Source organism: Mus caroli, chromosome 13 (genome assembly GCF_900094665.2).
Source record: "Mus caroli chromosome 13, CAROLI_EIJ_v1.1, whole genome shotgun sequence".
NCBI lineage: Eukaryota > Metazoa > Chordata > Mammalia > Rodentia > Muridae > Mus > Mus caroli.
Window position 1 is genome coordinate 51,453,831 of NC_034582.1, and position 3,112 is coordinate 51,456,942.

Here is a 3,112-nt window from a genome sequence, read left to right on the forward strand (position 1 = left end):
TACTACTATGACCAGAGAGCTCTAAGTTGGGGAGGGGCCTGCTTTTCTCTGGGTTTGCAACAAAGCTTGCAGAGGGGGCCTTGAGGCAGTATTGTCTGGGTACTCCAACTCAATTACGTGAGGTCTGGGATCGTGAGAAGATGGACAGACAGACAGACATGGCCATTAATGTTGGGTTTGGAGCAAGGTCTGACATGGCTTCACATCTCTTTCCTAGTCTCCCCATATCTCCTTTACTCTGCCATGCCCTCTGACAGGGGTGAGAGACTTGGCTCAAAAGAACAAGGTATGGCTCATTTAATGGATTAGATCTCTCCAGAGTAGCACCACCCCAAATCATAACAGAATGAGTGCCCCTTGCTTTGCAATAGACACGACTTCCGCTTCAAAGTCAGCTTAGTTTTGTGGGCCTCAGATAGGAGCCTGGGTGGGTAGAGAGGCTGCCTGGTTCTGCACACCTCCACCTCCACCCCCAACCCCAACGCCACAGGCATCCAGGCAGTTCTCTGTGCACATTGGGCCAAATGGTGCATAGCAAGGAAGGCTAGGCTAGAGGGCAGGGGTCTCCATGTCCAAAGGCCACTGTGGGAGAAGTGAAGTGCTCAGAAACTGTGAGTCTCAGTGGACCGAGTTTAAGACTTGGGTTTCGCTGCCAGCTGTGTGACAGGCAAGCCAGCCCAACTCTCACGGTTTCTGCTTCCTTGTGGTGGAAGATAACAGGCCTTGGGGTATGCGGCCATTAAAGACTTTGCTGATATGGGGGTAGGGGGAGCAGGCCACTCCTTAGGAAGGGTTGGTCTTGGCAAGGTTGGGGACAGGACCTGTTAATCCACGGGCAGAGCCTTCGCTGTGGGGTGGGGACAGGAGGCAGGGAGAGGTGTGATTCGCTTTGGATACCGCCACTCATTTCCATCATTACAAAAGCATTAAAAACACCAGTAAAGGGTTCAGAATGGATGCCAGTTTAGCCGAAGCACAGCTTCCTCTCTGTGATGGAGAATGGGCTCTACCACACCATGCGTGGCTGTGCCCAGTAAAACGAATGGTAAGATAACAAGATCTGCGTGTGCTCATGGCTGTTGGCAACCTTAGCAACAGCTCTGGATTGGATGACACATAACCTTCCCAGTGGTCAGTGGGTGAAGAGGGCTGAAAACTATGCCTGTGGGTAACATTGGTTGACACCAAGAAGAAACAGGATTTGGGGGTGCTAGGGAGATGGCTGTTGTTAAAGTAGTGCTTGCAATCATAAGGACCGGAGTTCAGATCCCCAGTACCCACAGAGAAAGCTGGGTGTGGCAACACATGCCTGATAACACCTGAGGGGTGAAGACAAGAGGGTCCCTGGTGCTGGTCTCCAACATACATGCGCAGGTGCGCTGACACCTGCACACGCGAGCATGCACACACACATTCACGTAAAATAAAATAATTAGAATATTACCAGCAGCCGTCACTTTCTTTCCGCAGAGCCTTTCGTGAAGCACTCTGAACAACTGTGAGCATCAGTTTTCTCAGTCTGCCAAGTAGAATGACTCTTGGTCCATCTCTCGCTGGGCTGCCTTGGGGACTGCAGGACTGAGGGCTGAGATGTGGGAAAGTGTGCAGTCCTGTCCAGTCACACAGCTGAGGGGGATTAAGATGGGGCATGTGGGTTTTGCTGGCAAGTGGCGATTCTTGGGATTTGGCTCTTAGCTTTTAGGTTTCTGCTTTTTAAGACACAGGCACAGATGGTGACTTTCTGCATAAGACTCTGGTGGCTCAGAAAATAATAGAGACAAGACAAGAGGGACTGCAGCCAGTTAAAAGGGAAAGGATAGAGGAGAGACAGTCTTTAAAGGGCAAGGAAGTCGTGTCATCCTGCAGAGGACTGGTCCCAGAGGACTGGTCCCAGAGGGTATAAGGGACTCCAAGCTCCCAAAGAGCAGAGGCTCCAGCCGACACATGGGCAAGTGAGCTGGATGCATGCTTTTTGAAAGTATACGTGGCTCCTTCCTACATGAAAGACTTATTTAGCATCTTTAGCTGTGAGCAAAATGTGTACATCCAAGCTCTGTAGAGATTTGTCTCATCTGGGAGTCAAAGAAAGTAATAGCAAACTTTGGGACATAGGAGAGGAAAGGGTCATTTTCATACTATGAGTTGGATTATAAACTAGTCCAGCCACTGTGGAAACCAGTGCCAACCTTCAGAGAGAGGGAGAGAGAGAGAGAGAGAGAGAACAAACATATATGGTTCAGCTCTGCCACTCCTGAGTTCATTTCCTAAGGAATACAGTCAGCATACCAGATAGAGATGTATCCATACCTATTGCAACACTACACACAGTAGCCAACTTAGGGAGTCAGTCCCCATGTTCATCAGTGGGAAATGTGAGAGCTGCACAATGGGGCACTAGTCTTCCATAGTGAAGATTAAAATCATTTTGTTTCTGAAACAGGATAGATAGTGACCATGTTAAATGAAATAAACTAGACTGAGAGGGACAGATGTCCCATGCTTCTCACGCATGGCTCTAGGTGGCAGGGGAGGGAGGAACAGGCCTATAAAAACACGACTTTCAGGGTAAAGGATAAGGAGAGGGAAAGGCAAGGCAAGAGAGAGCTACAGAGGCAAATGGGATCACAACAAAACTCACCACTGGGTAAAATTAATATACAAAGTTAGATTCCTGAGATCTAGGGATGGCTCAGGAAATGTATCAAATGAGACAAGTCTTTAAATGTTTCAAGAACCCAAGCTCTTTGTTACCAGGTCTCCCTCTTCTGTCTCCTTGGGTGGTCAGAGCAGGCAGGAGTTAGCCTATTCTTCTAATCCTGCCCATCATGGCCGTCAGGAAGTTAGGTGCTTGAACACCTGTCTTATCTCCAGGAGCGAGCTAGGAATCAAATCCTGGGATCAACACTCTTACAGCGAATAACTAGAGGACGGTAAGACGCTCACTCTCTCGCCTTCTGATAGTGCCCGTGAATCAGTAAGAAACATTTGCTCTTTCCTTGCATCTTTCCTTCTTTGATTATTCCTTCGTCAATAAGCCGTTCTGCTCTAGGATGGTGAGTGAGAAGATTGGCGACCCCTCTCTCCTGAAAATCAGTAATAAAACTAACAAAAC